Below are 7,555 nucleotides of genomic sequence, written 5' to 3'. Positions count from 1 at the left end.
TGATACATGTTTTGGGTTAAAAAACATAATCATTGAACAATCTCTTTGAAGCCTGCTTCTAAGTTTCAAAGGGATGATAATGCTTCCTCAGCAGAAAAATGAGATTTATTCTTCTGTGTGTTGCAAATAGTCTGATAAATAATTAGGGTTTAATTACATAGAAGAAGTAGTCATGATAAAATAATTGAGATTTGATCATATAAAAGAAGTAGTTCATTCAATTAAAGGCAGAAAATTGTGAAGCACAATGTGCAGAATTGTTAAGGAGTGTTATGTTTGAAGCATGCACCCATGGATATCTTGCCAAGAAGTTACTGGACCTTGTATGTTAAGTTACTGGACCATATATGCTGCTTGGAAACCCCCTCACCCCTTCCCATCTTGATCTGTGTATCAGGGATTCCAATCAGTTAAACTACGAGGAATTGACCAGTTATTGTTTTTGGAATAAAGATATATAGCCTATAGAACCAATTATTGTAAAGGTTAGATTTAAGACTGGACTTACGTAAGAGAGAAGTAGTAGTATAAAAATGAATAGAAGAATGGACTTAGTAACGTGTAGGACACTCCTCCCACGGACACAGCTTTTTTGCATGGCACACAGACCTTTCCTGAAGGTTGAAAGGTTTCCTCTGTTGAAAGCACAGTAGTTCTGCCTCGTACATTGCTGGACCTTTCCATGATGTCCATGTCACAGCTTCATCAAGGATGAAGTGCTCACAAATACCACTGATGAGAGACTTCACTCACGAAGTGTCAGCAAAACTTACTTTCCCTATCAAACCCAGGAGACTTTCCTCTGTGGAGAAAGAGAGGGGTCCATGTATTGGGAACCATGCAGCAAACATGGCATTCAAGGAGCTGGTAATCTCAGACCATATCTGCTCACTTGTGCTTAGAGACTGAGAAACCTGTACATTCCTAATTTCATCTGTAATTTCTATACACAGGTCTGTGCTGCGCTGTGCTGCACATGCAGCATGGCCCTCAGGCCGCACAGATCCCTTGCCCTCAGGAGAAATGTAGCTGGTGGATTGTGACAAGGGAGCCTGGGGCAGCTCCTACCTGGCACCAGTGGCTGTACCACCCACTTGGCAGTCGCTAACCAACCCTTATCTATATGTGCAGCAGGAAGTTCGAACTTCCTGTAGGAACAGAAATGTGTCCCTGTAAGGAAATATATAATAGCTCAAGTGACCAAAAGTGGGGAGCTTCCCTTCACAGGCAGGATATACACAATGTGCTGTGGGGAAATCCAACCCTGGTCTTGTCCAGCACTGCCAGAACACAGGGTGCCCAGCATCTGAAGGGGTGTTAGATTTACTTGCTGTCTATATTCCTCTTCATATTCAGTCTTATTAAAACAGCTGTTCATTAAGCCATATGTTGTCAGGCATTTCTTACTGGGAACCACTATATATCCTACACCATCTCTCTTGCCCATAAGTGATCCTGGCAAGGCCGCTGAGATGCACACATCTCAGTGTGGAATGGAATTGGACTTTATTGATCCTTTTGGGTCTCCTCCAACTCAGGATATTCTATGATCCTATGGTGCTGGTGAGTATACAGATAAGACTGCAAGAGGGCAAAATACATTTATTTTGACATTTGTAAAATAAACTCACATTCCCTTTCTTTAAGGTATTTTTAAATATTGTTATAGGAATTTCTTGTGGAAATATTTAGGAAAGATAGCAGCTCCCAACATGAACATGCTGTTCATGTAAGTGCTATGCTGGAAGAACACAGTGCAGCTCAGAACATTGCCAGCCCCCTTTCAAAAACATGGCCAAACTAGCAAGACTCACAATCCTAGGATGACACCGAGGAGCAGCTACAATTACCAGTCACTTGGCAGCTCGTATTCTGCTTGCAGATTAACTGCACTGTGGGTGCAGAGAGTTTAGCTGGCTCCCTTCAAAGTCTGGCTGGGTCCATCAGCTGAGGCACAGCACTGCCTGATCAGGTTTGGAAACATCACAAATACTTTCACGGGATACCAAGCCTGATCTAAGGAGGACCAGAGGTGTCTACAGGGAGTGCTCCAGAGACTCTGCAGGTGCGGTCCTCAGACTAGGAGCCCAGGAGAGCAGCAGGCAACAGGACCCAAGTGGCTTCTCATAGGCTATGAAGAGACTGGCTCTGCCTCATGGTGAGCTGTGCCACATTCTGCATGCCAGCAGCACTCTGTGTTCCAGGAGAGGAGGTTACCTCAAGCTCAACACTGCCTGAATGCACAGAGCCAGCTTTGGCCTAGTACAGTGACAGGGCTATTTGTCCCTCCAGGAACTGGCCTTGAGGTTTTTTCCATTACCTGGGATATCCCAAAATGGCATGAGTTGTCAGTATAAAGATTTTAGATTCCATCTTTTTTTGTATGGAATACCTGAAGAAAATCGCTGAGTCCTGTCTCTTCTGAGGGACAAGGAGCTTCAGTGATTTCAGGACTGATGCTGGAGCTAATGCCAGATATTGACACCAGCATGTCTAACCTACTTGGCTTGAGTGCTGGCTGCCTCAGAAACCACCTGTCTCCACAAGGAGCAAAGTGAGTAGTGTGGGCTCTTGGATAACCAATGTACACCACCCTAACCTGATGGGCAATCTTGTGCATGGCTTGGAAGAGAATGTCAAAGTGTGCATTACCAGTGTTTTCATTTTTACATGGCTGTTTGTAAACGCATTTTAAGTATCAGTGGCAACAATGCAACTTTCTGAAAGCTAAAAAGTATGACAGATAGTCCCAGGAAAGGTCTGCTAGGAATGTACTTCTATAATGAAAACAGAACGCAAATGGAAGTTCATGGTGGAAATCCATGTGAAGATCAAGGTTGTGATAAACTCACCTACCTTTGAATGAAAAACATTACTAAGGAAGAAGCCTCTTTGTAGTTTTCAGATTGAGGTACATGATGCTTTTAAGATAAGATGGTGACACTCAGCCTGTAATGGGCTCAGTGGACATTTGATGGGAAAGCTTCCTGCAGGATAATGTGCAATATGTGTCTGTTTCCATGATCCATTCCAATGACCCTGCTCTGACAGCAATAAAAATCACCTGAGATAAAGTCAAGAGATGGGATAAGTGCTTTCCTAAACTGCAGCAGCTCTGTTACCTAGAATGTGCCTCTCAACATCTTCCTCCAAAGATCTAAGCACTATGTGATGGGCTGAAACTAAGCAATGCCTATGTCTCTTCTCCAGAAGCCATTTCCCATTCTTCACCTCTAGCTCCACAAACAATATGGCTTGTATCTGTGACCCCTGCAAGTCCTTAGTGGACAGGCACACACTCACATAACATGCAATAGCTATAATTTCTTAGGATTAGTAAATTTAGCTGTGATTCTCACTCGAATACTCTCCATCATGCAACCAACATTAGTGAATGACACAGGGGTATAAAACTAACACAGCCTGAGATGCAAGAACATACCATTTCCTAGGTCAAGTTTTCTTTCGGTCTTCCAGACTTCATCATCTCATGTGTACTGCAACAGCAGCATGGCATGCTGATCTGGATTTCCTGTATCTTGGGAAGAGGGATGATTTTGCTGCGCTGTGACAGCTTCACATCCTCTTGTCAAGCCACGGGTTCAGTTTCTCAGAGTGAACTGGCAACAAAAGACTGAATGCTGAGGGCTTTCAGTTTCCAAACACCCAGGGCTTGAACCACCTTCTCCTGCTGCTGCAGTGTCCTAGGACTAGATGAAAATGACCTGCAGAATTGCTGAGTTAACATTTTAGCCCTCCTACCACAGAGCGGGATATCTTTACTTAAGATCATGTCATGGGATGGTGTTTGCTTTCAGAAGCAGCCAGTCCATTCCTGGGAAGTTGCCCAAACATCTGCTCTCTGCAACAGGAGTGCACCCTTGCAATGCACAGCACGAGCCATGCTCGGTACCACCTGGAGCACCAGCTTCCCATGTGCAGGGCACGGCACAAAAATATGCTGGCACAAAATCACAGCTGGGAGGAGTCGGCAGAGCCCTGTCAGAATGTGGCTGTGGGCCCACACCTGAGCTAGAACAAAAGTGCAGCACCTACCAGTGACCAACAGCACTGCCTGGCGTTAGTGGTCAGGAGTCTGCTGGGCAATTAATAAGCCTTATTAATTACAGGGGTCCGATAGGGCTATAAATAAAGCAGGCTAGGTAACTAGACTGGTAGACAGCCAAAGAAAAAAAGAAGAAAACTGATGACTTCGATTGATGTGCCCACAGATATTTTGCCTCTTAAGCACTCTGGCCATAATTGTTATTTCAGAGAAAGCTTGGATATGAGAATGAAAAACATGATGTGAGATCATCAGCATGTAGGTAACTCAACCAGAAACACAAAACATCTTGTTCTGACAGCTCAGTCATGGGACATATGAGTCATAATGCCTTAGTTCAATTTATCTCATTCATTATGCTGCTCTTTATCTTTATTACTCAATGAAATAGAAACCAAAACATAACTGCCTTTTTGTGATTTATTTTCCACTTTTAAAAGCCTGCAGCACATCAGGGAATATTTTCTATGCACATATTAGATGTTGGTCCCCCAACAGCTGGGCCTTTCTGACCCCAAATCTATTATAAATCTTGTTAAGGAGGCTTTATCACCTCACAGAGTTGATAGGACAGGAGAATCCATATAAGCCAGAAGTTTTATAGGAGACAATTGTCACCAAAATCAGCGTATCAAAAAATTACAGCATTCCCCAGCACATCTCTCTGTAGCCTCTTGGATGTTGTTGACCTTTGCTGTCAGATTCTGAAGTCTTTTCTTGTATCTCAGCCCCTCTAGCCTCAGACCTGCGTCACAGCCGCTCATCTGACATTATATATTTGTCCAGGCCCGTGGGACAAAGAACAGGAAAGACAGTTCAGAGCTCAAAAAACAAGAGGTAAATAAATACCCCAGAAAAATTATTTATCCCTGTTATTAAGCTTGTTTCCTTGCTTTATTAAGCATATGCTTCCCCAATGATTTTCAAAGAGTTTTGATAATAGGAGAAGACAGTGAAATAGCTTCTGCTTTGAAAGCTGGTGTTTGAAGAAAGAAAGATGGGGAAGGCCTTCCTGAGCAGTGCAACAACATAAAGGATTTTCCCTCACTCTTTAAAGGAGGTCTCTCTTTTCTGCATCATCCATGTGCTATCTGGACTCTTCTCCCTGCCAAGAGACTGCCCTGAATACTGCCCTTTGGTTACTCCATCTAAATTAAGTGGTGAAGGAAACTCTTCCCATAAAGAGGGAACATGAGTCAGACAGAGGCAAAGAAAGCCAGACTGGGGTACAACACATCACTGTGCAGGTCTAGTTGTCCATTTGCAAGGCCCTCCCATTCCTAGAGGAATTTCTTGGAGACGTTTGTGGTAACAGAAGCCAGTCCACCCCTCAGCACTACTGAGATTTCATGCCACCCCAGAGGCAGCAGGCAGCTGCCTACACATACTTGGCACAGCAGTATGAGGAATGAGCAAGCAGAGCTGGGAAGACTTGGGCAGGACTGGCCCCTGCTATTGCCTTTGGGATAGCCCACACTTGGCACAGCCAGTGGGGAGCCTGCCTCTGCGTGCTGAGGCCATCGCTGCTCCTGTCCCCAGACTGAAAATGTCCCATCTTGTTCCAGCCCACAGACAGCCCTTTGCTGCATCAGCACCAATAGCTCTAGGGAAACTCGCCTGCCCTGTGGTTCAACACTAATGAGTTCAGGTTTCTTTTCAGACACAGATACATGAGAACCACAGAAGCAATGTATGTGGGCAGTGGAATTCATGAATCTCTGTCCCCAATACAATCTGTGTCCATCTCCTCCCTTGAATTTGTGCGTCTCCAGAAGGAAAATCCAAGCTGCAGCAGTGGGTAGTAGGTGAGTAAAAGGAGAGATGGGATAAAGAGATTCTTTAAGGGCATGGTGGCTGTGCAGGAGATGGTAGGACAAAAGGTTTTGGCAAAAGCCCATGGAAAGGGAAAAAAATCCCAATTCAAGTGAAATCTACTGTAAGACAAGGAATGAGGAAAACTTCATTTTCTTCTCTATAGCCCCAGTTTTTCCCAGTCTTCAGCCTTAGAAAGATACAACATGAGCCAGGACAGCTTTATCTTGACTTCAAGCAACAGACTATGTTTATACTAGGATTTTGTAGCAACAGAAAGAGGAAGAAGGAGGAGAGTGAGCTGTGAAATAGGCTCAAGCCCAAATCCCCAAACAACAGTCCAAGTTGCTTTATTGGGCTCGCATCATATCTTTGCAGATGTTTTCAAGCAGGATACCTCCACTTACTACAGCACAAATTGTTCATAGGACTGCAGCAGGACTATCCCTTACTATTTGTTACTGCTGTTCTGCTGCCAGTTACCACCCTTGCAGTTCTGTTATTGGGAGGGACAAGATGAATGGTGTCATCCACAGACTTTTTAATGTTTAATTCTAATCCAGTCAGTTCTGCAGAAAGTAGTAAAATAGTTTGGAGAGCAGGTCTGCAAAGGAACAGATGGATTTTTGCAAAAAATAACTGGGCATGCAAGCAAACCAAAATGTTATATGAAAAAATCAGGTATCACAAACCTGGGAAATTCCATTTCCCAGAAATACCTGACTGACTTCAGCCAAGCTTGAAGACAGCTGGCCATAAATCAGCAGTTCTGTTTCCTGAAAAGCATCACACTAATGAGATGCTTTTATTCTGACTCACAGAACAAACAGGGTCCTTGCTTCCCTTCCCTCCCACTCTCACTGGCTTCTACCCCACATCCTGTATTGTCCTATGAAACAGCTGATAGCCTGTGGCATGCAGTTGGGATGGCACAGAGCCAGATTTAAAAAGAGGGATGAACCTGAGTCTGATCCAGGAGTGGCTTCCCAGCTATCTCCTTCTTTCCACAGAAACCTTTTGGTTCTGTCCAAACAAATTTTCCCTGTGAAAGCCAAAAAATCCTGGCCAGCTCAACTGCCATTCCTGCATGCACTGCAGTGTCTCCAAGACAGAAAACAACTCAAATGGCTGCAGAAACAGACTGTCTTTATTTGAGAAGAACAAAAACTAGGAGTAACCACACACCGGTGGGATTTACATTTTGACAGCTTCCACAGAAGGCCGAGGCATTTCTTAAACATAGTGTTGGACACTGATGCTGTAGCAAGTACAGCTCATACCTTTCCTTCTCCTGCTGTCCCCCAGTCCTACTGTCCATTACTGCTACTGGGGCAAGACAGTTTCCCAAGGTGAGTCTCTGAGTTTTAAATAAGGTGTGAGCACTGTTGCAGCTAAAGGGACTGCTGAGTGTCCATGGTTAGTGTCCATGGCACACTGAAAATATTATGGATATTCAACATTATAGTGTGGGAAGTCCTCCTGCCCTCAACAGTGAATAGCTATGAACTAACTCCTAAACCTCACTGCACTACAGCCACAGAACCTTCCTGGGATCCTGTCATCCCTACCGTTAGGCAGGAAAGGAGTACCTGTGAGGCTTTTTCCTAAAAAGACATATTTTACCACAAAAAACCAAACCAGCATTGGCATGCATGCAAGCATTGAAACAGCTGGAAG

Source organism: Pseudopipra pipra, chromosome 2, assembly GCF_036250125.1.
Source record: "Pseudopipra pipra isolate bDixPip1 chromosome 2, bDixPip1.hap1, whole genome shotgun sequence".
NCBI lineage: Eukaryota > Metazoa > Chordata > Aves > Passeriformes > Pipridae > Pseudopipra > Pseudopipra pipra.
Note: the sequence above shows the minus strand (reverse complement) of the source record.